At 38.7% G+C, this 27,062-nt stretch overlaps 1 pseudogene; it reads right to left on the bottom strand.

Moving 5' to 3' along the window:
* Window positions 1–5,528: 5,528 nt before the first annotated feature.
* Window positions 5,529–25,249, bottom strand: LOC107802980 (trimethyltridecatetraene synthase-like; annotated as a pseudogene).
* Between the last annotated feature and the right edge of the window lie 1,813 nt (window positions 25,250–27,062).

The raw sequence follows: 27,062 nt of genomic DNA, 5'->3' as shown, positions 1-27,062 counted from the left end.
AGCACGTTACGGAATGGACCTCTCATCTCACATGAGCCAAGGTACTCTCAAACCACTCCTAACCCTAACCCCAGTGATGAGATCCTAATAGTCTCAATACCAAGGGAAAAATGTGATGCATCCCCAGGGCAAGGAAAAGCATCATCGACCACAAGCCCTCCAACACTGAACCCTCTAATGAATTTCATCATATGGAATGTTAGAGGGGCGAACAGTGCGGATTTTAAGAGGCATTGCTCGGATATGGTCAAGCTCCACAAGCCTATGATGCTGGTCCTTTTAGAAACCAAAATGGCAGACCACAAAAAGTTCACTGAAGAGCTTCATTTCGATATGCACGTCCAATTTCCTGTCGTTGGCTTTTCTGGAGGTATAGTAATCATGTGGAAATAAAACTCCCTCCAAGTGGATGAGATAGCTGTCAATTCTCAGGGCATTCATGCCATGGTTAAGGTATTACCTTCAAACCCCTCCTGGTTCTTTTCCGCTATTTATGCCAGTAATGTTTTAGAAGATAGGAAAATCCTTTGGGATAGTCTGCTTGAAATCTCAAAGACTCATATAGGGAGTTGGTTTATGGGGGGGGGGGACTTCAATGAAATCCTCAAAGATGAAGAAAAATTTGGGGGCAACCCCATCAATACCCACAGAAGCAACTCCTTTTGGAGTTGTATAAACAACTGCCACCTCATAGACCTAGGATTTAAAAGCAGTAAGTATACCTGGTCTAATAAGAGGTACAAAAATAGGAACTCTCTCATTTTAGAAAGAATTGACAGATGTCTTGCTAATAACCACTGGGTAAATCAGTATCCTAAAGCTAACATCACCTACCTTCCTAGGACCCAGTCAGACCACTGCCCTATGCTTGTTAATCTAAGCTGTGCCAACCCAATTCCTATAAACAAACCATTTAGGTTTGAGTCTATGTGGTGCAGCCACCCAATATTCCAAAATCTGGTTAGGGACTCTTTCAAGCCTAACTCCACCTTAATCCCTTCCACCTCACTGTTCAAAGCAAATGTCCTTAGTTGGAACAGGCACACATTTGGCAAAATTTTCCACAATAAAAAGAGGCTCCTTTCGAGGATTACAGGAATTCAAAAATCCCCCCACTATCCAACAAGTACCAATCTTCAAAGCCTTGAAACAAACCTCATAAAAGAGCTTAACTCAATCTTGAAAAATGAAGAAGATTTTTGGAAGATGAAATCCAGAATCCACTGGCTCTCTGATGGAGATGCCAACACAAAATTCTTTCATGCATTCACCCTTAACAGAAGGAGGAAGAACAAAATCCTCTCCCTCCAGAATGACAATGGTTAATGGATGTTTTAGGAAGGGGAAATCAAACAGGCTATCTCACAGTTCTTCATAGAACTGTATAAATCCTCCCACCACTACTCCAAAGCTGGCCTATCATCCACTGAAATCCAAGGGCCAACCTTTTTCCTGGTGTAGCAAACTATGTTAGGAGTGCATCTTAAGGACAGTGAAATAAAAAATGCCATCTTTTCACTCAAGCCTTTGAAAGCACCTGGGCCAGATGGCCTACACCCTTTCTTCTACCAGAAGTACTGGGACATAGTGGGTAAGGATGTCATCCTCTACTGCAAAAACTGTTTCTCCACGTTAACCATGGACCCAATCATGAATGAAATTCTTCTTTGCCTCATCCCAAAATGCCCCCAAGCCTTTATTCTTAAGAACTTCAGACCTATAGGCTTATGCAACACTGTCTACAAGACAGTAACAAAATCATAGTCAATAGGATCAAACCCTTCCTCCCAAGCATCATTGGACCCAGCCAGGCAAGCTTCCTATCAAATAGGAGAGCTTCTAATAATACCATCATAGTCCAGGAATACATCACCCATTTTGAAAAAATGAAAGGCAGATATCCTAACATGATCCTTAAGATTGACCTGGAAAAGGGTTTTGACGGACTGGAATGGTTTTTCAATAAAGAGACCCTCCATGTCTTCAACTTTCCAAATGCCACCATTAATCTCATTATGTCATATGCCAGCTCTTCCTCCATCTCAGTTCTTATTAATGGATAACAGACAAATTTCTTTAAGCCCACTAGAGGCATCAGACAAGGGGACCCCCTCTCTCCATACCTCTTTATCATGTGCATGGAAAGGATGTCAAGAGCCATAGACATCAATGTCTCACATGGAGGTTGGCACCCAATCAGCATCAGTAGAAATGGGCCAAAAATCTCTCACCTTTTCTTTGCTGATGACTTAACCCTCTTTGCTAAAGCTAACCTATCAAACAGTAACACAATATTGAATACCCTCAATTCTTTCAATCTAGCATCATGGCAAAAAATCAATCTAAACAAATCCAAGGTTTGTTTCAGTAACAACTGTTAGGCTCCCCAAATGAAACTCATTTCCAATTCCCTATCCATAAAAGCCTCCTCAACCTTTGGTAAGTACCTAGGTTTCCCAATTTTCCACAAAAGGCCCACTCATAATGATTTTCTATTCATTATTGACACTCTTCACTCAAAAATGGCGGGATGGAAAACAAGCATGCTTAATATGACTGGCAGGACCACTCTGGCAAAGGCCCCCTTAAACGCAATCCTGAACCATGTCATGCAATATATCAAACTGCCAGCAAAAACAAGCAAGGAATTGATAAGGTTAAGAGGAATTTCATTTGGGGTACCACTACAAATAAAAAGAAAATGCACCTTGTGTCCTGGGACACAGTCACAAAGCCCAAAGACAAAGGAGGCCTGGGGATTTAGAAAGTTATGCTAAAAAACAAAGCATTACATTCAGGCCTTGCTTGGAGGTTGTTACAAAACCCAACATCCCTCTGGGCAAATTTTCTTATTGCAAAACACTGCAATTGGAGAAACCCACCAAAAAAGGCTATGTCACACACATGGTAATGCATTCTGAAAGGGTGAGAAACATGCATGAAAACAAAACGATGGATTTTTACACTGGGAATAGGGTAAATTTTTTTGAAGACCCCTAGATTAATAGTCTACCAACCATAAGGTCTCTAATTCAGGGTCCTCTAACAAGAGAAGACATGTCCAAAACAGTTGCCAATGTCCACCAAAATAGGGTACGGGGACCTTTCCACCTTTTCCATTACCATCTCCCAAAATGTGCAAAATTCCATCCAAAACACCTTTATCCCATCCAACCCAGTCAAGGAAGATAGAATGATATGGGGTGCAACACCAGATGGTCTACACTCTACAAAATCTGCCTACTTACTCCTACACCAAGGCCATGAAAATAGGACCCACAATTTCACTTGGATATGGAAGCTAAGAGTGCCAAAAAAAATCCAATATTTCTTCTGGATACTCTTCCATGAAAGGCTCCCCACTGAAGCCTACCTCCATCATGTAGGGGTACAACAAAATCCCACTTTCCAGCAGTGTAACTTAGCAAATGAAACCTCAGCACACATCTTCTTTGAAAGCCCCTTTGCTCAAACTTTCTGGAAAGACATTATTTCCAAATGCAAAAAGGAAGTCAACACCTCTATCCCTGTGTTGACCCCACAGAATGGCCTAATACCTGGGCTACTCTGAAAAAGAAAGATTATAACAACATCATCTCTTGGAAAGAACTCATACCCTTCTGTTTCTGGCAAATCTGGCTAACAGGGAATAATAACATCTTCAACAACAGAAAAGACAGAGCTGACTCAAAATGTTCAATAGCAAAGGCTACTGAATATGTCACAATAATGCTAAAAAAAGAAACAAGAAATAGGGGGAAAATTGGGTAAAATGGGAACCACCAAAAATCAACTCCTTTAAGCTGAACTATGATGGAGCTGCAACAGGAAACCAAGGTAAGAGAGGACAGGGCGGGGTGTTCAGAGATACAAGAGGGAACTGGATACTAGGTTTCATAGGATCAGTCCAATACACCACCAACACCCAAGCAGAACTGCTAGCTCTTCTTAAAGGATTACAAATTGGGGAAGAAAAAGATTAATACCCCTGGAAATAAACACTGACTCAACGGAGGTAATTAGAATGCTAACTAATGGTAACCTCTATTTTGAATCTATCATTCTTGAATGCAGGTCAATCGTCCAAAGACTAGGTGACGTGGTGGTGAAGCACACGTACAGGGAGACCAACAAAGTAGTTGACCTGCTAGCAAAGGAAGGGACAAGAAGGACTCTTTTTGAAGAAGTTTTTGTAACACTAGTTCCTCCGGTGTTTGTCAACAACGTGTTTTGGACAGACAACACAGGAACTTTGTTTGAAAGGAAAACTTTAGTCTGTAATAGTAATAGTATAACAAAAATGAGATGGGGGTAATACATACCCGGCTACAAACAATATTTTTGTTAGCCCTAACGGGCAGTTTGTTCAATGATTAAATAATGCAAATATGCACCATTTTAACCAAAAAAAAAAAGAGATTGATAGGAACTAAACAAAGCTAGTTAGTAATAAGAGTCAATACTATTAAACCCCCTTAAACTATTCAACTTTTGTGAGTTTCCTACTTTAACTATTTGGTGCCCCCAAAACCCCCGGAACTATATTTCTCTTTATAGTAAAACCCCCTTGTTGGATTATTTGAGGTGTGTTTAGTACACATTCTTAATAATAAAAAATATGCCATGTGGCACGACACGAGGTTATCATTCTCTAACCTCACATTTTCCCACCAAAAAACATGAGTTTGCAAATAAATGTTTTTCAAAATCTTTTTTCTCCTTTCTTCCATTTTATTTTCCTTTTCTCTTGCTCACCTTTCCTATGTCGAACACACAAATTACTCTTTCAAGAAAAACTGAATCTTTTAAAGAATAAATCAAGACTTATAAAGAGAAAATACTCTTTTTTTTTTTTGTAAAATTTCATACGTCGCCAACAAATTTAATAAAAATGAAAGATAACTTTATTAAGTTTATTTTGAATACAATAGTTATAGGGGTTGTATCAAACCTAACTAGCAAAACCCAAGGAGGCCGATATAGAATTGCAATTAAAGAAAAAAAAAATTAAACCCAAATCCTCATTAAGGCCAATAAAAAACCAATCACAGAAATAATCTAAGAGACATTGTGAAGAAGCATGACCAAAACCATCCAAAAACCTAAGAGATTGCATCTTAGGGACATGGGTAAGGAATAAAAGAAGAGTAAAACAAGAAAGGGGCTAAATAATTGTAAAAGAAACAAGAGATGGATAAAAAATTTCAAAGGAACCCAGTTGACGAGGAATAAAGCTTACAATACAAAGAAAATAAGGAGAAAATAAAAAATATAAATTTTCAAAAAGGACTAGGTTAATTAGCCGTTACACATGATCAGGTAAAGCATTTTGATGGGGGGGGGGGGGGGGGGGGTTTCAGCAGTTGAGTGCCCTTTGCAAGCTATTTCACACATTATTCTAGATAATCAACGAAGGGGGTTATATTATGGGAAAAAATATAGTTTAGAGGGTTTGGGAATATCGGTTAGTTAAAGCAGGAAACTGATAAAAGTTGTATATAGTTTAAGGGAGTTTTAAGATATTAACCCTAATAATAAAGATGGTTGGAGAGTCTTGGTTCCATGATCATAGATATTGGTTTCTTAGGGTGTGTAGTCAATCCATAGATTTTCTCCATGCTTATATTTTCTGGCTTCGTATCTCCAGCTAATTTCCAGTTGAATCCATGCAACAAGTTAGCCAGCGTTGTCCGAACAATCTTAATCCCGAGGTTAAAAGCAGGACACTTTCTTCTTCCAGAACCAAATGGCAACAGTGTAAAGTTTTGTCCCTTTATGTCAATGTCATTTTCTAAGAACCTTTCCGGAATGAATTCTTCTGGATTATCCCAATACTTAGGATTTCTTCCTAAAGACCTTGTGTTTACAAAAACCATTGTCCCTTTGGGTATATCATAACCAGCAACAATGCAGTCCTCTATAGAGTAATGCGGAGGAAGTAATGTTGTTAATGTATTGGGAAAAAACTGAATTTATATTAAAGATGATGTGGCATGACACGTGGGTTAGTTAAATGGTCAAAGCGCAACAATTGACTAAGAGGCACGGATGGAGACAACCACGGGAAGAAGAATTTAAATAGGCACGAGACGGCGTATAGATACGAGTCTCGTATCAATTTAAATTATTTACAGCCAACGGATTAGAAGGCATTGAAGACAAAGATCTGGTGACAGAACGGAGTCCAAATTCATTATTAAATACTTGATACGTTACGAAATTGATATTTAATAGGAATGATTGTATAACGGCTTATTTAATGTCATTTATTACTCATAATTATATCATTAAAGCTGAGCTTCATTCCTTTACCTAGAATTATCTATAAAAGGAAGAAGTATCATCATTTGTAAGGACACAGAATACTATTGAGAATTCATTGAAATACACAACTATTTGTTTTTTTACCATCATTCTTAAAAGTAATTTATTTTGTCTCCTAATTATCAGTAACCCGAATTTCTTTTTAGTTTTGACCAAAGACTCAGATTTTTGGTTAAACAAATTAGTTCCGTTACCGGGAATCTGATAATCTTTCCTTTTAAGCTATATCTTATCTATTGTCGTCACCATGTCAAACAACAACGCCGACAACAATAGTAATAACACATTGGGAAACCATGAGAATCAAATACATCAAAATCAAGATGACGTGGTTCCCTCTCCACTAAATTCACCACGTCAATCTCGTGAAGGCACTCCTGTTACTGAATCCCGTGCTGATCAACAAGAGCAATCTGAACATTTTGAAGGAGTTACAACTGAAGCTTTGCAAAAGCTAATTGATGCAAAGGTCGGCAAAGCTCTTCAAGCACTTGTTAGTCGATTGCCTGTTGCGCCACCCACACCAACTCCTAATAATAATACATTGGAGAATCCCCGTTCTGGTCTTGATAATTCTGGAAACGGAGCAACCCCCAGTGAACCACAGGAAGGGGGACCAGGTAATTTAAATAATTCATATTTGCAAAATTTAGTACTAACCTTGCAGAAACAGCTTAAGGAACAAAATGAGCGTATTGAACAAATCCCTGGAGTTCCGCCTGTAATAAAAGGAGTAGACATGGACAAATACTCACAACAACCATGGAAGCCTAGTGCTGCTTCCCTTCCAATTCCGAAAAAGTTCAAAATGCCTGACATCCCGAAATATGATGGTACTACAGACCCACGTGACCACGTGACTGCATTTACAACAGGTCTAAAAGGCAACGACTTGACCAAACAATAAATTGAATCAGTATTGGTCAAGAAATTTGGAGAAACACTCACCAAGGGTGCATTAACCTAGTATTCTCTTTTATCTGAAAATTCTATTAATTCTTTTGCTGAGCTTGCAGATTCTTTTATTAAAGCGCATTCGGGAGCACAAAAGGTTGAGAAAGGAATGGAAGATATTTTCAAAATCAAACAAGGGGATTCAGAGCTGCTTAGAAACTTTGTTGATAGATTCCAGCGTGAAAGAATGGCTCTACCTCATGTGCCTGACAATTGGGCTGCTATAGCCTTTGCAAGTAATTTAAATGACAAAAGTTCTGAAGCTACGAGACGACTCAAAGAAAGCCTTCGAGAATTTCCTGCAACCACATGGAATGATTTTTACAACAGGTATAGCACGAAGCTGCGAATCGAAGAAGATACCGTACCTAAGCTTCATCATGAAGAAAGGGGCGGTACACGAAGGTCAGAAACTGAAAAAAGATCAGGTAAAAACAGGTACGATCCATATATGGGACCTGTAGGAAAAGACCCACGGTCGAAACAAGATAGCCAGCAATATGATCAAAAATCGAGGAACCGGGATTCTGGCTCTTCTTCAAAGTTCAGGAATGATCGGAACAGACAAGAATCGCGAGATGATGACAGGAGTTTAAAGGCACAATTCGGCGGATATAATTTTAATGTCTCTACCTCTGAGCTCGTAGCTGTTTTAAGAAGCATGGGAGATAAGGTACGGTGGCCAAAAGAGACGCGGTCAAATCCAAGTAGACGCAATCCGGATCATTGGTGCGAATTTCACAACGATCAAGGGCACAAAACTTCAGAATGTAGATTCCTGCAGAGTGAAGTGGATCATTTATTGAAGCAAGGGTACCTCACTGAGTTATTTAGTGAGAAAGGAAAACAAGCTTATATGAAAAACAGACAAGAGCCACCACAACTTCCTTCACCCAAGAGGACAGTGAATGTCATAAGCGGGGGAGAAGATATTCACGGCATAACCTACACAGCCTCCAACAAGGTTTCTAAGGTAACGATTACACACGGGAAACGGGTGCGGCAGGTCCTTGAAAATGAAAGTATTTCGTTCGATGACGCAGATACCGAAGGAGTGATAACTCCACATAATGACGCACTGGTAATATCTTTACTTATACATGATACTAATGTAAAATGAGTTTTGATTGATCCAGGGAGTTCTGTAAATATTATATTACTAAGGGTACTACGAGAAATGCAAACTGAAGTCAAAATGATACCCAAGGCGCACACCTTGACAGGCTTCGACAATTCAAGTGTAGTAACAAGAGGTGAAGTATTTCTAACAACTTTTGCTATGGGTGTTGTGAAGGAAACTAAATTTCAGGTAGTTGATATGGAAATGGCCTACAATATGATCATGGGGAGACCATGGATACATGATATGGATGATGTCCCATCAACTCTATATCAGGTTATTAAATTCCCATCACCATGGGGAATTTGCCAAATTCGTGGGGATCAGCAGATGGCTAGAAGTGTCAACACTGTAACAAGTACGAGCACCGCAAATAAAGAAAAATAGCAATTATAGGAAACAGTTGAAGGTAAAAAAGATCAAACTTCAACTGAACAGGAAAAGACGGATTTGGACTCAAGACCTGACACAATTCAAGAACCTGAAGAAAATGAAAGCATCAAAACGGCAATTGAAGAGCTTGAGGCAGTGATATTATTTGGTCAATGGCCTGAACGTAAGGTTTATGTCGGGGCCAATTTAAGCACGAACATGCGAGGTATGATAATCGAATTTTTAAAAGCTAACTTAGACTGCTTTGCTTGGTCCCACGCTGATATGACAGGGATACCACCAAATGTGATGACTCACAAACTCAATGAGGACCCTTCTTTCACACCAATAAAGCAAAAGAAACGGAAGCAAGGTGCCTTCAAGAACCAGGTGATTCAGGATGAAGTCCAAAAATTATTAAAAATCGGATCAATCCGTGAGGTAAAATATCCTACTTGGTTAGCTAACACGGTGGTTGTACCCAAGAAAAATGGTAAGTGGCATGTTTGTGTAGATTATACCGATTTAAATAAAGCCTGTCCAAAAGATTCCTTTCCCTTACCGCATATAGACCAACTAATTGATGCAACCGCAGGTCATGAACTTTTAAGTTTTTTAGATGCATACTTGGGATATAATCAAATTAAAATGGATCCCGGTGATGAAGAAAAAACTTCTTTCATCACAGACAGGGGGACTTACTGTTATAAAGTAATGCCCTTTGGCCTCAAAAATGCTGGGGCAACCTATCAAAGGTTGGTCACCAAAATGTTCCAAGAACATTTAGGGAAAACAATGGAGGTATATATAGACAATATGCTCGTCAAAACCCAGCAATCTCATGATCATATTTCTCATCTATCTGTTACTTTTGAAATTTTGCGAAAATTTAATATGAAACTCAACCCAAAAAAATGTGCATTTGGAGTTGCATCAGGTAAGTTTTTGGGTTTTCTTGTTTCTAATCGTGGTATTGAAGTGAATCCTTCTCAGATCAAAGCAATAGAAGAAATCTCTGATATCCTTACTAATAAAAAGGAAGTACAAAGATTAACGGAAAGAATTGCAGCTTTGGGGAGATTTATTTCCAAATCCTCAGAAAGGTGTTTTAAGTTTTTCTCTGCACTTAAAAAGCAAGATCATTTTGAATGGAATGAAGATTGTCAACAAGCCCTTAGAAATTTGAAAGCTTATTTGTCAAAACCACCATTGTTGGCAAAACCAAAGGTGGGGGAAAAACTTCTCATTTATCTGGTCGTATCTGAAGTCGCAGTGAGTGCTGTTTTAGTCCGCGAGGACCAAGCTAAACAATCTCCTATTTATTATGTAAGTAAGTCCTTATTGGAAACTGAGACATGATACCCACAGCTAGAAAAATTACCATTAGCTTTGATCGTGGCATCTAGAAAATTAAGACCTTATTTTCAGTGTCATCCTATTGTTGTAGTTACTGCTTTTCCGCTTCGAAATATTTTGCATAAACATGAACTTTCAGGAAGATTGGCAAAATGGGCTATAGAACTAAGTGAATATGAAGTTATTTATCAACCCAGGACCGCTATAAAGTCTCAAGTACTAGCTGATTTCGTGGCTGATTTTAGCCAGGGGATGCATTTAGAAGCAGAAAAAGAATTACTAGTTTTTAATGGTGCGAACCCGGGGACTTGGGTTTTATTCACTGACGGTTCATCTAATGTAAAAGGGGCAGGCCTAGGAATAGTCCTCGTACCACCTGCGGGTGAGACCATTAGACAGGCTATAAAATGTCATTCTATAACTAACAATGAAGCAGAGTATGAGGCTGTAATTGTAGGTTTAGAATTGGCACGAGAACTCGGCATAACACAGATTATAATCAAGAGTGATTCTCAACTCGTGGTTAATCAGATGCTGGGGACTTATACAGCCAGAGAGTCATGAATGCAAGAATACCTCGCAAAGGTACGGGAATTAATAAAGCAATTCCAAACTTGGAAAGTAGTGCAGATCCCAAGAGATGAGAATGTAGAGGCAGATGCTTTAGCAAACCTTGCATCCGCAACAGACGTGGCAAACAATACAGATGCTTCAGTCATACATCTATTTCATTCCGTTCTTGAATCTGATAAAAACGAGGTAAATTTTAATCATCTAACATGGGATTGGAGAAACGAAATTGTTGCCTTTTTACAGCACGGTACCGTGCCTAATGACAAAGGAAAGGCTCACGTGCTTCGCAAAAAAACTGCACAATATTGTTTATATCATGGAAATCTTTATCGAAAGATGTTCGGCGGACCACTAGCAAGGTGTCTCGGACCCTCTCAAACCGAATATGTCATGAGAGAAATACATGAAGGACATTGTGGGAATCACGCAGGAGGACGGTCACTGGTAAGAACGTTAATTCGCACAGGATATTATTGGCCTAAGATGGAAGAAGAGGCAACCAGTTTCGTGTCCAAATGTGATAAATGTCAAAGGTACGGCAATAATATGCACAGACCAGCTGAGTTACTACATACTGTTATAGCCCCATGGCCCTTTATGAAATGGGGAATGGATATCGTAGGTCCACTTCAACAAGCAAAAGGTCAGGTAAAATTTCTACTTGTACTTACAGATTATTTCACTAAATGGGTAGAAGCAGGGGCATTTAAACAGGTACGAGAAAAAGATGTTAAAGACTTCATATGGCGAAATATAATATGCCGCTTTGGAGTACCAAAGGAGATCGTGTGTGACAATGGACCACAATTCATTGGAGCTCAAATCACAGAATTTCTTTGAAGTTGGCAGATCAAAAGAATAACGTCTATGCCATATCATCCAGTAGGGAATGGACAAGCAGAATCAACTAACAAAGTCATTATCAATAACTTGAAAAAGAGGTTACAAGATTCAAAAGGTAATTGGCATGAGGTGTTACCTGGAGTATTATGGGCTTATCATACAACGACCAAAACAGGCACTGGAGAAACACCATTTTCAATGGTTTATGGTACGGAAGCCTTAATTCCAGTTGAAATAGGTGAGCCAAGCACACGATACGATCAGGCAACGGAGGAATCTAATAATGAAGAGATGCGGGTTAGCCTAGATTTACTTGAAGGGAGAAGAGAAGCTGCTTTGATAAGGATGGCAGCACAAAAGCAAGTAATAGAACGATATTACAATAGGAAAGCTCGCCTCAGATTTTTTAAAATTGGGGACTTCGTGCTTAAAAAGGTGTTCCAATCTGCAAAGGCTTCTAACTTAGGAAATCTAAGTCCAACATGGTAAGGACCGTACAAAGTCCGTGGCATTGCGGGAAAAGGAGCATACCAGTTGGAGACAATGGATGGTAAAGTTTTACCCTCACATTGGAATGTTGTCCACTTAAAAAGATATTACTTTTGAGAAAGTACCTACGGTCAGGTATCATCATGTTAAAATTTCTCTCTTGGTTTATTAATATTTTACTAACGATTTTAGATGCTAGGCAAAATATCCTAACTCGTGCCAAATGATGAGTCACAACCTGCAAGGCAAAATGGAGTATTCTTAAATTCCTAGCCCAGGGTTACAATTAATCTGATGGAAATACACACGAGTTAGGCGGTCTTCATCTATAATCGCACCTTCGGGTCCCGCATATCTTTTTGTTTTAGGAAAAAGGGCCAAAGTAAAAGAAATAAACAAGTGCTCGAGGCTTCATACTTCACCACTCAAACACTTGGGGGACTACAATACTATACACAGATACGTGTAGAAATGCAGATACGCAGATACGAATATCGAACGATAGAAGTCAAGTGTTGAGAAAAAATTACGAAGTCTTCAGCATTCATGAGAACAACAGAGTCATCTCTCAAACTCATAAACAAAGTCACCTCTCAAACCCTTCTTAATATGTAAAGATAGGGTCATGACTATGTACTGAAACAGGTTATGAAGAAAAACCTTGTTTATTTTATGTTATGTACAAATCTGTTACAAGAAAAACAGTTACGAGAAAGTTGTAGATGTATTTGTAATACATGTAATAGTCAAACACTTGCCAAAGTTGTTTCATACAAAACGTGTGTTTTCCTATTTCTTTCATCGTATTATAACACCATTATGAAGTTGAGACGTCTTCTTCATTAAGTGTCGATAAAATAAAAGGGCCCTCTTTTATAAGCCTCATGTTGATATTCCATGAGAAGAATCGTAAAGCATTTTAAAAGGATAAAAATGCTAAGCTATTCCATGAGTCCTAGATAAACAGGCAAGAATAGAATATGCAGAAGTACCGATAAAACTTCTTTTTTAAACAAAAAACTAAGTACAAACTTAGTCAACTAAGCATTTGTTTTTTTTTTTACAAATGCCCCATTATGTTAACTAGGGACTTCATCAAAAGATCCTTTACAGCAATTTCATTTTTAGCTAGTCACTGAAGGGTTTGGAGCATCAGAAGTTTCACCCTTGGAAGCAGGAATTGTAATCCCAATTGCTGCAGTAGTCACTTCTTCATTTAAAAGTTCTTCCGTTCCAGGAACTTCAAGTGCAGGAGAAGGAGTATCAGTAGACTGTTGGCTTTTCTCGATGGTATCTACGACTTTGGCCAGTTCAGACTGCAAGTCAAAACCTTCTTGAGCAGCTTCCGTCAAAGCATCACGGCGAGATTTCAGGAAAGTCCAACTCACCTCTATGTTGAAGTTTTCCTCCAGAAGTCCATATTCCTTTTCCCATATAGCAAGATCGTTTTTTAAGATTTGGTGCTCATCTAAATGGGAATCAAGGGAAGCTTCAAGAGAGGCATGAGAACTCTTCAAGGCATGAATCTCGCCAGAAGAGGTCTGTAAGTCAGCCTGAGCTTGAGTCAAGCTTTGCACTAACTCTCCTACATACTCTTCCTTCTTAGCCAAAAGTGCCTTCAGCTCCCTAACTTCTTCACTAGCCTTGGATAATTGTTCTGACAAAGAGCATTCCAAAAGCTCTTTGTCTCTTTTCAATTGGCTTGAAGAAGCTTTGGCAGTTGCCAATTCAGAAGTTAAAACACGGTTTTGCTGCTCCAGGAGATTTTTATTTTCTTGCAACTCCTCTATGGTCCCTTGAGCATTCTCAAACTGTTCCTTCCAATTGGTTGCTTCAAGTTGGGCTTCCCTAGCTATTTATTCGGCCTCGTGGACAGTCTTTTCAGACTCACGGGCTTTTCTTTCAAGAAGGGAAATTCTTCCCATTAATTCCATGCCAATAAGGTTAGCCTACAGAGACAACTCATAGAAATTATAGATTGAAGATAATAAAAAAAAAATTGTTGGTAAGAAGAAAAAATACCTTCAAAGTAGAATGAATTATGTCATTCATCAGAGTTAAGCAGCTATGGCTCTCCATCTTCTTCTTCTCGATATCTCCAATTAGGGGCTCGAGCCAAACATCGGCTCTACCAGTCTTCCTCAAGAGGCTATGATTGGCAGGAACTTCCAGAGTAACACTTCTCATAGTCATACTTCCACTGCTAGAACCCGTCTCTGTACGATGAACAGAGGGAAGAGGAGCAATGGAAGGAATGGAAGGAGAAGATGTAGAAACAGGAATGGAAGGAGAAGATGTAGAAACCAACGCAGGAGCGGAAGCAGGTGCAGTAGAAACTGCCAAGGGAACGGACATAGGAGCAGTAGAAACTGGAAAAAGAACAGAAGTCGTCAAAACTAGTAAAGAAATACTTACGGTTGGCAGAGGAATGGAGGAAATAGGAACAAATGAGGAAAGAGGAGCTTCATCAAAAACAGGGCCGAGCTCGCCACTCCCGAAACCACTGTCAAAAAGATGCTGAATTGACTCATTATTATCTCTTGGTTCGGTGTCCTCGTCAGAATGAATCAAAATAGGCTCAGTGGTGGAGGTTCGAGCAGGAGTGTTTTCAATTTCATCATCAATGATTATTCGCGTCCTGACCCTTGGCCTGGCAATTAGGGAGGTACCCTCTTCTTCTTCTTCAGAACTTTCCTTTATAGCTTTCCTTTTTGGCAGCAAGGCTCGAGCCTTATCAAAATCAAGAGAAGCATTCGCAGACATGCGAATGGCCATAGCTACTTCAGCCGTCATTCCTCTAATGCCAAATCCTGATTAAAGGATGGATATACATGATCAAAGTTGAGGAAAAATGCTTAACATGTAAAAAAAAACATATAAAAAGGGGGATACCATGTGTTTTGACCTTCCAGCCATGTAAGGAAGAAATTGATTTCCAAGTTCTTTGCTCCCTAGAAGCAATCTTCAAAAGTGAGTCTACCCAACCACGGAAGTTGGGAATAGGTTCCACATCTCCCATGGTTGCTACAAAAAAACAAGAAGAGACGAGGTTAAAAACAAAATTTCTTCTGAAATTCTCAAAAGTAGGTACGGTAAATAAAAGGAAACCTACGTTCAAAATTCCACTTCTCAGGGAAGGGAATATTTGTTTCGCCAATCAAGTCCACCGTACGAACAACAACGTAATGGATATACCATCCACGATCTTTGTCATCTTCAGGATTTACCAACACTTTTTTTGCTCCTTGCAGTTAAGATAAAAACCCCATGGCATATTAAGTTAGGATGGTACAGATGAATGAGGTGAGAAAAGGTGAAATTGACATTGGCTTTGGAGGATAAATATCTCAAACAAGCCATTGTTCTCCACACTAATGGACCGATTTGGGCCAAACAAATTGTAAAGAAACGACAAAAATCGAGAATAACTGGGTCAATCGGAGGATTAAAACCTAAAGTGAAGGGGTAAGTATAAACAGAAGAATACCCACTTCTAAAGGAGGAAATTCTTTGATTTGGGGAAGGAATTGACATTCGGAGACTATCCTTCCAGTTACAATCTTTTCATATGGTGGGGATTGTAAGCTCGGTTACTATTGTGGGGTAAGTATCGGTTTTTTCGAAATTTGCAATTTGTTTTTGAAGAGACGTTTTGTCACTTTCAAAAGACAAATCGCTGGGAACTATTTCATCAACTGAGGGTTCTTGAGAAGAATCAAGAATTTCCCTACTTTTAGAAGAAGGGGCCTTTGAGATAGAACTCCTTGAAGAAGAACCAGAGGAGCCGCCTCTAGTAGATTCTAACCCTGTTCGAAGCCTACCTCCTCCGCCTCTTCTGTGTCTAACAGGGGCGTTGGGGAATTGATCTAGAACTGGAACTTTTTTACGGTTAGGGTTTGAAGAAGACATTGTTAAGAAGGAAGTGTGTGCTGAAGATTTGTGAAGAAGACAAACGAAGAAAAAGTTATGTGTAAAATGGGAACCGTCAACCTTAGAAGTGTAATGATGGAAAGCCTATAATAAAGGCAGGTATCACTTCGTAAATAGTGAGAATGAAGAAGTCTCGAAAAAGGGTGTGAATAGCGGAATCAATTAGAAAATGACACATGGGCAGAACATTAAATGGAAAAGACTACTGAGGCGTTAATACTGTCATGAGCATTAATTGTGGCAAAAATTCCTTTTTCATGAAGATCCACTTCCCAAATATTTAATTGATAAATAAATGGAAAGTGGGGGGACTATCTGTATTGGGAAAAAACTGAATTTATATTAAAGATGATGTGGCATGACACGTGGATTAGTTAAATGGTCAAAGCGCAACAATTGACTAAGAGGCACGGATGGAGACAGCCACGGGAAGAAGAATTTAAATAGGCACGAGACGACGTATAGATACGAGTCTCGTACCAATTTAAATTATTTACAGCCAACGGATTAGAAGGCATTGAAGACAAAGATCTGGTGACAGAAAGGAGTCCAAATTCATTATTAAATACTTGATACATTACGAAATTGGTATTTAATAGGAATGATTGTATAACGGCTTATTTAATGTCATTTATTACTCATAATTATATCATTAAAGCTGAGGCTTCATTCATTTACCTAGAATTATCTATAAAAGGAAGAAGTATCATCATTTGTAAGGACACAGAATACTATTGAGAATTCATTGAAATACACAACTATTTATTTTCTTACCATCATTCTTAAAAGTATTTTATTTTGTCTTCTGATTATTAGTAACCCGAATTTCTTTTTAGCTTTGACCAAAGACTCAGATTTTTGGTTAAACAGTTAAGGGATGCAGTCTAAATGTCTCCTTCATTATCGCTTCTATATAAGGTAGTTGAGAAAAGTCCTCTTCTTTTACCCATCTTTCTTTTCCTATGGTACTGTCAAGTTCTTGGCTTGCCTTCTCTATGATCTATGGTTTCCTCATTAGTTCTTGAAATGCCCATTCTACTTTTGTTGCTGTTCCACCAGCCAGCAAATCCTGGGATTTATACCAAAAAATAAAATGCAAGTACTAAAACAAATTGATTGAAGGTTTTGTAAGGTATAATTGAAATTTTGAGATGTTAATTTGAGAAAATAAAACTGGAATCGGCCTTATATCACACATCCACAGCTTAAGTGACCGGGGGAGTAGTCACCCTTGCATTAATTTAAGTTTGAGGAAAAAGAAGTGTGTACTAAATTACTCAAAATACTCCTATATGTAGTTGTGGGTACAAGCCTTAAAAAGATAGTCAATCGTTTTGGGCTCTAATTGTTGCACAATACTGACAAGATTGGCCATTTTCCAGAGTCATTGGGTGTAATTTTCTGTTCTGGGTGATTTGCAGATATAGGACATGTCGGGAGCCACTATTAGTTTTTTGCCCTTCTTGCCCATGAACAACACTTCAAGTTTAACAATTTTTGCTTGTAGCTTGCCCCATGAACAACACTTTTGATTTTTGACCTTAAAAGTTTGTCAATAGGCAAGCGGGAGTCAAAAAGTCAAGAATGGTCATTTTCAAGGTCATTGAGTGTAATTTCTTGTACTGACAATTAGTCTAAAAGAAGATAAGATAAAAGGAGAAAACTTACATGGATTAATCCCATTAACTTATCAGTGGTGAGCTTAACTTCAAGATTAGGGTCATCAGCTAGGTGCAACAAGACATCAACCATGTCTCTTGGAACAAAATTCTCCTTTGCTAATTTAGTCTTGTGATCTTCTAGCACATATTTGTAAAATTTTACCATGTATTTTTCCAAAGCCTTCATTCGCTTTACATACCCTTGCAAGTCAAGCCAATTAAGCCAAGGTATCCAATCCCCAATATTAACCAAGGATAAACCATTCTCCTCAAAATATGTTCTCTCGGAATCAATACCACTGCCTAATTTTATGTACCATTAATCTGTTGATATTGGAGATCATTGTAAAGAGTATTTTACTAAGACCTAAGAAAATCAGAATTGTCAGCAGTACTAACTTTTGGCGGAATTTTAAAAATAATAAATAAAATTCACAGTTTATGGTGAATCCCTTCATTCTTCCTATAAATATAGACCTCATACTTCTTATAGGTACATATATCTCTATAACATTATCACAATCCTAAGCACTTCTCAGAGAAAAATCTCACAAATATGGCATTGATGTCTACAAATATTGGAGACAAAGCTAGAGAAGTACTAGCTGCTCAGGCACACATATGGAACCATACATTCAATTATATAAACTCCATGTCACTCAAATGTGCAATTCAACTCGGAATTCCAGATATCATCCACAGTCATGGCCAAGTGATGACCCTCTCCGAATTGGTGAATGCCCTCCCAATCAATAAGGCTAAAGGCCAAGATTATGGGTGTTTTTGGTATAACGGAAATTGTTTTCCGTGGAAAATATTTTCCAAGAAAATATTTTCTGTGGAAAATATTTTCCAAGAAACAAGTAGTAATCTTATTCATTTTCCGTTGTTTTGTACGCAAATTAAGGAAAATAACTTCTCAAGAGTATTCTAGAATAATTTAGATATAATAAACATGAAGCCATAAACTTTCAAACCAACAATCTTCCGAACCCACAAATTTCATAAATTTTCGAACCGCTAAACTTTCGAAACCGTAGAATTTCAAACACGTAAACTTTATAATTTCTAAACACGTAAACTTCCAAACACATAAACCTCCGAACTCATAACTTTGGAACTTGTAAAATTTTGAACCTTTAAACCAATAAATAAAAAAACAAAAACTGAAAAATATATTTTAAAAAATATTTTTCGGGGCGCGCGCCGGGGGGGGGGGGGGGGGAGGGGGGTGCAGAAAAACGGAAAAAATAGAAATTTAAAAATACAAAAAAAAAGTAAGAAAAATTGGGGGGTGGGGTGGGGGCAGATGAGGGGGGCTGGGTGGTACAGAAAAACAAAAAAACAGAAATTTCAAATTGCAAAAAAAAAAATAAGGTAAAAAAATAATTTTTTCTGCGGGAGGGGGGGATGGGTGGTAACGGAAAAACTAAAATTTTAAAAAAAAGAAGCCTTTTTTTGGAGAGAGGTGGTAGGGGTGGGTTGGTGAGGGTGGAGAGGGTTGAGAAGGAGATTTGGAAAATGTTTTCCCTTCCCTTGATAAGGAAAATATTTTCCTCCAATTGGAGGAAAATGAGTTCATAAAGAAAATATTTTCCAAAACATTTAAGTCAACCAAACATGGAAAAATTGGAAATATTTTCCTTCATACCAAACACACCCTAAATATAATTTATTTGAATTATATGACATAAACCATCATCGCTGAAGAGTTTTACCCAATCCTGTTTAATTCTTTCCTTTTCGGAAGCGTGGGACAACATAAGCATATCCTAAGTAGAGTTTGAGGATGAGGTTCCACCCCAGACCGTTTCAGCAGGGCCAGCTCAAGTTCCAGAGGGGTTCATCGCTACCCCAGTACTTCAAGATGCTTTGGTCCGTCTAGTGGGCCTTATGGAGAGTGTCACTCAGGCAGGCATACTTCCTGTAGTACCAGCCGTCTCTCAGGCTGGGGCAGGAGCACAAACTCCTGCTATTTGCACTCCGGAGCAGATGGCTCCCCAGTTCCAGACTCCAGCATCTCAGCCAGTAGGAGTTGCTCAGCCAGTTGTTGCAGCTCAGGCCGTTGGTGGATCATCTATGTTTTCTGAGGCTTTGTTGAGGTTGGATAAGTTCACCAAGCTCTTCCCGGTTCATTACAGTTGGGCAACATCTGAGGACCCCCGGGATTATCTTATTCGCTGCCATGAGGTGCTACGGAACATGGGGATAGTAGAGACCAATGGGGTCGATTTTGCTGTATTCCAGATGATAGGGTCTGCCAAGAGATGGTGGAATGATTTTGTGTAGACCCCATTCCACCAATCATTCCAAGACTAACTTCCTGTTCTTCCCGGGCCGGGATTTTTTGTGCTTCCTGTTGGTCGCCGTGTTTTTTATGCTCCTGTCATTATGAGAGGTTTCGTCGACTTGTTGTGCGTCTTGTGAATCTACATCCGCTAGGATCGGTCCGGGGACGATACTAGGATTCTGTAGAGGTGCTCCAGCAGCCGGGATGACCACTCCATTTTCCCCGTGATTTTCGAGGTTGTTGTTTTCGGGCTCGTTTATCGAGCCAGACATTTTAGCCTGAAATCAAAGGATCTTGGAAAAAAAAGTGTGAAACTGTGTGACGAAAATAGCAAGAAAATAATCACTATTATTTTTAGCCCCACGGTGGGCGCTAAACTGTTTACCGTGAAAATGGTAACAACAATTAAATTTGTAAATGAGATTCTAAAAATATGTGATCTATTTCCGAGCTAGTTTTTAGGGCGGTTTGTATTAAGTTTATGTAGTATAATGATAAAATACGAGTTAGATCGAGGTAGTAAGCAAACCGAAGGGCCCGTCGCCCAAGCGTGGAGCGGACCGATGAAGCCCTCGGGACCAAGGCGTGAGTCGATATTGAGCTACCAGGGATAATCGGGGAAGGGATGATGGACGGAGATACGATTAAGCGAGGCTTTTCTCAGCCAATATCGAGCTATATAATGAAGAGCAAGTTAAGAGATAATAGATACAAGGGTGGCCACGGGCCAATGAAATGGACGATCGAGTATGAATAACTTCGAGTTAAAGAGGACGAGCAATTTAGAGAGAGAGAGAGATATTATTACCTTTCGTGGAGAAGTGGAGCTCTGGCTTAAAAGGCGTTAATGACCCCCTTTTATAGAAAAGGGGATACCCAAGCTTAGTAAAGAATCTTTTGATGTGACAAAAGGGGATGAGATGTGACCGTCTGTTGGCTTCACGTCGTGCGAGGGATGGCGTTGAACAACTTGAGGATATTTTGGTCGACCCCGGGTGCATTCCTCGAGGGATTTTTACGCTCGTCGAGACTCTAGTAATCGTTTATTCATGCAAGGCGTCAGCGGGTTCCGAGGGAGGCGGCCAACTCGAGATCCCGTGCTTCCGGGGCTATTATCTGAAGTATCTCGTCTAGGGGAAATCGGTTCCCCGATTTTCACCGCATACAAACACCAAAAGTGCTTATAAGCTAAAATAAGCTTGCCAAAATATCTCCTTGCATGCGTCCTTGGCCAAAAGGTGAGCTATTTGATTCCTTCCCGGAAGTTATGCCGTAGTGACAGGTCCTTCCGCTGGAGCATCAATAATCTGCACGAATAGACAATATTAGTCATGACAAAGTGATCGTTGTTTAGTGCATGAATGGCTTCTGTGGAGTCCGTTTCAATCTCTAATGGAAACAGGTTGTATTTAGTAGCTATTTTCAATCCTTCATGGATTGCTTGGAGTTCTGCATGCAAAGGTGAGAGAGCTTTGTCAGATTTTTGATATCCTAATACCTAATTCCCTTTGTAGTTACGAAAAACTCCCCCAAATGCCAGATTTATTCTTACTCGATTGAAGGCACCATCTGTATTGAGTTTAAAACAGTCATGTTGGGGGGAATACCATTTTATGTTGATGTTGGATTTGGCAGTAGTGAGTAATTCAGTGGAGCTAAAGAAGTGGAATTCATAAGCTATTTTAGAGATATTTTCCAGACTTGGGTAATAGTGTGTATTGTTGATATTATTATTATTTTTGTTGATCCAAATTTCAGAAAGGAGGAAAGGCAGGAGTGTGTTCCAGGGAACCACAGGGGGTAAGTTTACTATCTCTCAGTTTGGTTAGCCAGTGTTTATCATGATTTAAGGACAAGATGGAGGTGTTGAAATGTCTCCATAGGGTTGAAACGACGGGGCATGTGAGAAAAATATGAGTGATGGATTCCATTGGGCAATTGGGGTTTATATTCATACCTATATGATGGAAATAGGAGCGGCAGGAAATTTTGTTGTAGAGGATTTGCCAAAAGAAGTATTTTATTTTGTTTGGGCAGGGCATTTTCCAAATCCACTCAAAGTCTTGCTTAGTAGTGTTCTCTAGGTTTAATAAGCTATAACAGGATTTGGTGTTGAATGAACCATTAAGGCTGAGTCTCCAAAGAGGTTTATCGATGTTTTGGAGTGGTAATGGGATGGAGTTTACTTTATCCAAAATTCCTGGAGGAATAGTGAATGAAGTTTCCTGAAAATCCCATTTCCCTTTTATGGTATAACTTCTTGATAGGGAGGTTATCTTCTTTGTAGTTTAACGGACCCTCAATACTGGCTCTAAGGGTTAAAAGGTTAGGAATCTATTGGGTGTCCCAAGTATTGAGATTAGAGTTTCTACATGGGAGCCATTGAATGCCTTGATTACAAAGTTTCCAACCAGTAACAATGTTTCTCCAAATGAAGGAGGAGTTGTTAAGCTTCTTTTTGCAGTATTTGCGGATTAGGAGGTTAGCCCAAGGAGAAGAGGAATTATTAATGAGTCTCCAAGAGAGACTGCTGAGAAGGACTTTATTTTTCGAGAGGGCATCTTTCATACCTAATCCTCCCAATTCTTTAGATTTTGTAACAGTGTTCTAATTAATGAGATGTAATTTCTTTTGGTTAGAAGTGGTACCCCAGATAAAATTTCTTTGGATTTGGTCAATAATTTTGAGGGCTTTGGTGGGGAGTAGAGTATATTGCATGGAATGATTTGGAATCGAGTTAAGAGTAGCAAGTGCTAAAGTGGTTCTCCCTGCTATATTGAGACAGTTGGTTTTCCAATTCGAGAGTTTGGCCCGCATTTTATCGATTATGAATTGATAGTCAGCTAGTTTGGGGGCATTATTGAGGATTGAAAATCCTTTATATTTACAAAAATTATTGGTTATATTCAAATTGAAGCCTGAGGCAATTTCTTTGGAGATTTGGACAGAACAGTTATGGGAGAATAAAATTTTAGACTTCCCTTTATTGATTTTTTGACCAGACATACTGCAAAAGAAGTTGAGACAGTTGTTGATGGTGTTAAAGTTTTTTCTGTCAGCTTTAGCCATAAGAGTGAGATCATCTATAAAGAACAAGTGGAATATGCTAGTGTGATTATGATTCGAGGCCAATAAGATCCCAAATATTGATATCAATTTGGTAGGAGATTAGACGGGATAGCATTTCCTTACACAAAATAAATATAAAGGGGGAGAGGGGGCAGCCTAGCCTGATTCCTCTTCTGGGAGCAAAGAAAGAGGTTGTGGTTCCATTTACCAGAATAGCAATGTTACTAGTGCATATACAATTCATAATGAGCTTCTTTATCTTATTGGGAAATTGGAAGTGAGAGAGGGTTAAGTAGATGAAAGACCATTCTAATCTATCGAAATCTTTTTCTAGGTCTAGTTTAAGAATCATGTGGCCTTTCTTCCCTTTCATTTTTTTAATTGGCTCATCAACTCTTGGATTATGATGGCATTGTCGAAGGACCTTCTGCCTCTTAAGAAACTAGCTTGGAAAGAGCTTATGATATGGTTGAGGAAAGGTTGGATTCTATTAGCAATAATATTTGTATTTATAAATGGTATTACAAAGTCCTATGGGTCTAAAGTTTTTCAGATTGTTTGCATTGGGGGTTTTGGGTATTAGACAAAAATAGGTGTTGTTGATTTCAGGTGGTAGAGATTGAGTATTGAATATTTGAGTACATAGTTCTATAACTGATTTACCCACAATGTTACAGTACTTCTGATAGGAAAAAGGATATATACCATCCGATCCTGGAGATTTAAAGGGATTGAAGGAAAAGACAACTTTGTAAATTTCTTCTTTAGAGAGGTGGACATCAAGGATGAAAAGATCAATTTTATTATGAGCCTTTGGATTGTTTTTGATAAGGGACCAATTGGTAGTAACATGATCAGTTTTGAAGGCATTAACAAAGTAATTGAGAGTGTGATCCAAGATTTTGTTAGGATCATTGATCTAATTTCCTAAGTCATCTCTAAAATAGGCAATTCTATTTTTCCTAGTTCTATTACTAGCACATATATGGAAGAATTTAGTATTTGCGTCACCATCTTGAATCCAAGACATTCTGGCTCTAATTTTTCAATATTCATGTTCTAAATTCAGAATATCCCTATACTCTTGTAGAAGTGTGGCTTCTAAATTTTGTAGAAAGGAATTGGAATGATAGTTGTTAGAGTTTTGTATTCCATTTAATCTAGCCATAATTCTAGCTTTTTTTCGGTGAGTTTCCCCAAAATATTTTTTACTCCACTAGATGATATTATTTCTAAATTTTGTGGAGTTGTGAATAAAATTAGAGTTATTCCAATTATTTTTGACTAAATTTACAAAATCGGGGTGACGACACCAAAATATTTCTAGTCGGAAGGGTCTCTCTTGAAGGAGATACGTTTATTAGGATTACAAGTGATTAAAAGGGGATTGTGATACGAGTGTATTCTAGGGAGATGGGTAATATAAGCCTCCGGAAATAGTTCAATCAAATCTTTATTAGCCAAAACCCTATGTAATCTCTCTAGAATAAGCCCTTTTATTCTTTTTTATTTTATTAGACCAAGTAAATTTGGGACCCTAGAAACTAGGTCAATAAGATTGCAATGATTAATAAAATCCCACAGAATTTTGGTTATATTATAACTGATTTTCCTACCCCCTAATTTTTTGTCAGAACTTAATACATCGTTGAAATCCCCTCTTATTACCCAGGGACCTCTAATTTCCCCATGCATGTCTAAAAGGTTATTCCACATAATATTTCTAAGATTTCTATCAGTACTAGCATAAATTGAAGTAAAATGCCAGGATTTGTTAAGAGAAAATACCTCGATTGTAGCAGTGATTTCCTGACTACGACGAACAAAACTATGAACCATGACCTTGGTATGATCCCATAGGATTATCATGCCTCCATATTGGCCATCAGCTGGTATCTCAATCATATCTGTGTATCCAAAAGGATTGAGGAGAGGAAGGTGGCTGTCCATTTTAGTTTCTAGAAGGGTTACCATACTAGGGTGGTGGGTATCTATAAGATCCCTGAAACTAAGTCTAAAACTGTCGTTGTTGCCCCCTCTAATGTTACAAATGATGAAGGTAGTTGACCTATTCATATTCAACAGTGGGTTGTTCAGATCTCCGTTCTCCCTCATTCTCCTTGGAAAGATGGGATTCCTCCTCTGAAAAGGGACGAGGATCATTGCGTGTTTTCCTACGGTAGGGTCTTCTGGAGCCCTTATATCCATTGTGCACTTGTAAAGTGCCTGTGGACAATAGAGAATTTGCTTCTGCTCTTGCCTCTCCATAAATAGAAAGATGTTTAGCTCGTCTAGGTTTGAATCCTCGACCACATTTTGCGGTATCAAGTTTACTGGGTTGATTTCTACTTCTATTATTTTAATCCATTTGGTTTTGAGTTTGGTGAGAGAGGGGGGTTTGCATGTTTTGGACTTCTGGAACAGTTGGTGGAGTAGATTGAGTTGCATGTGATGTCCATGTAGTGAACACTGGATTTATGGAGGTTAAGTATTCCGGAGTGAAGAATGCGAAATCCACTGCCAGAATGGGGTTCTGGATTGGGATATAATTGATTGGCATTATCACACCTCCTTTTTCCTACCCTCGGAAGGGTATTAAGGAGTTTTTCCAATTAAAGTACAATCGAGACGAGATTTATTATTAAAAGATTCAGAGTCGCCACTTGGGATATTTATGGTGTCCCAAGTCACTGGTTGAATCCTGAATCGAGGAAAATATTGACTCTCTTTAACAGCCCGCGAACCAGAAATCCGAGTAAGGAATTCTATTAACCCGGGAGAAGATTTTAGGCATTCCCGAGTTCCGTCGTTCTAGCACGGTCGCTCAGCTGTTATATTTAGCTTAATTATCTGATTTTAAACAATTATGAACCTATGTGCAAATTTTAACTTTATCCTCTTTTATCCATTTTTAGTGAGAAATTGTAACGTTATTAAAACACACCTCGAATCATGTCACATAAATGCGCCCCTAATTTTTGACATATTTTAACATCGTTGAGATTTGGATTTGGGTCACATAAATGTGCACCCGAGTTTAGGAAAGTAGATTATTAGAATACGCGCCTAAAGCAACTACTCGTTTGCACTTTGTGAGGGCCATGGAATTTGCTAAATGGCACGCCTCGAATTCTAAGGATTAAAACAAAGTCTAATTAAAAATGAGGGGCATGCAATTAAGATTTTTGTTCGGCACGACACACCTCGATTTTAGTTTAGAAGGATTTTCAAATTACATTTGGAGGGCCATGGACTATTATTATTTTGTATGGCTCACCTCCACTAATTGATGGGCCTAATCAATTAAACACAGGAGGAGTCCAGATTTGGGCCCAAAGTAAGCCCCCTTGATTGGTGAAGACACGAACGTCCAAACTAGATGCTTTTTAGGCAAATTGGGCCACCCGTAGGCCCAATCTCCGTAACCAAACATTTGCATTACCAATTCAATACAACACTGTATGGAAACATGAGATTGAATTACATCTTTGTTTCTGATGTTCTACTGATTAAAACAAATTAGCCAACTTGAGCCTCCAATTTTATTCTAGCACATTTTGAATCAATTCTGTTACGCAGAAATTGTCCAACAACAATTAATATGAGCTATTGGGCTTGGCGGATAAGCCCAATGCATCAAAGCACCATCTTATCTCGAAAATGGCCCAAAATCTAAGGCTCCAACAACCTAAGACTTGCAAGACCAAAACTGGAATTCAAGACTCAATATCGAGTCTTACCCAACACAAAAACCTCAATCTATCCTGCATAATCGACATTGATTAACCACAAAATTAAACTAAAAATTATTATCTATTGAAACACTGATCAGCATTAAACTGACAACTAATTCAACAAATTCTTTGTTTAAATACGTTCACATGCTAATCATTGAAACGATATTAATTGACAACTACTGAGACATTAACTTGCTAATCATGATGCCTTTTCTGATATTTACCCTTAAGTCGACTAAATGAGTACCCCAATTTCCAATCTATTTCTAAAGTTTAACACATTCACATGCCCTTAAACAGTAAATCAATGCATGATTTTACCCCCTGAAGCAAACCAAACCATC

Source organism: Nicotiana tabacum, chromosome 20 (genome assembly GCF_000715075.1).
Source record: "Nicotiana tabacum cultivar K326 chromosome 20, ASM71507v2, whole genome shotgun sequence".
Taxonomy (NCBI): domain Eukaryota; kingdom Viridiplantae; phylum Streptophyta; class Magnoliopsida; order Solanales; family Solanaceae; genus Nicotiana; species Nicotiana tabacum.
The sequence above is the reverse complement of the archived record's forward strand: the minus strand, read 5'-3'. Positions and strand labels throughout refer to the sequence as shown.